Genomic DNA, 959 nt, shown 5'->3' on the forward strand with positions numbered 1-959 from the left:
ATAAGTAAGTCGGGGGGAATCTCTTAGTATCCCGAGGATCTCTTGGTATCCTCAATAAGTAAACCGGGGATCTCTTGGTATCCCAATATATATATAGAAACACATGTGCCAGGGATCTCTTGGTATCCCAATATATATATAGAAACACATGTGCCAGGGATCTCTTGGTATCCCGCACCCTCAGTCCAGAATATCTCAAGTATAGAGGGATCTCCCGGGAAGCCGTCCCGTGGTCCCAAATTAAACACACAACACAACGATTCCTAAATCTCGAAACAATGCTAAAAATCAGGACACGAAGTAGTAAATTATAGCCTAACATGCTTAACATAGTACAAATAGCACAGTTAAAGCAAATAAGCAGGTAAGCCAGCTAAACATGAGTCTCTAAGGTAGCACAGGTACAAACTTACAGTTAAAATGAACATGTAAACAAGAAAGCTCAATTTAAATACTTCAAGTAGAAACGGATTTACAACAATTAGCTCAAGTACGCGCTCGTCACCTCACGTACGGGGCATTCAAATATTCAAGATCATATCCTAAGGGAAAAAGGTCCCCCACACAAAGTTAGACAAGCCGCTTACCTCGAACCGGCTCAATATCGACTAGAAATCACGCTCTTGCCACGAGTATCCGACTCCAAATGGCTCAAATCTATTCAATTCAATTACACATTGTAAATAACATCGCAAACACCTGGTTTTGCTAATAAATTCAAAGCTACGGCGTAAAATTAGGTGAAATGACCAAAATGCCCTCCAGGCCAACGCCCCGAAATTGAATAATTTTCACATTTTCAGAACCCTCGTACTCTCACGAGTCTAACCATATAAAAAATCTCCCAAATCGGAGGTCAAATGCTCACTCAAAACTCCATAATTTAGCCAATGAAGTTTTACCCCAAATTATCCAATTTTGATCCTAAATTTCAATTCCAATGATACATTTAACTATAT

Source organism: Nicotiana attenuata, unplaced genomic scaffold (assembly GCF_001879085.1).
Source record: "Nicotiana attenuata strain UT unplaced genomic scaffold, NIATTr2, whole genome shotgun sequence".
Taxonomy (NCBI): domain Eukaryota; kingdom Viridiplantae; phylum Streptophyta; class Magnoliopsida; order Solanales; family Solanaceae; genus Nicotiana; species Nicotiana attenuata.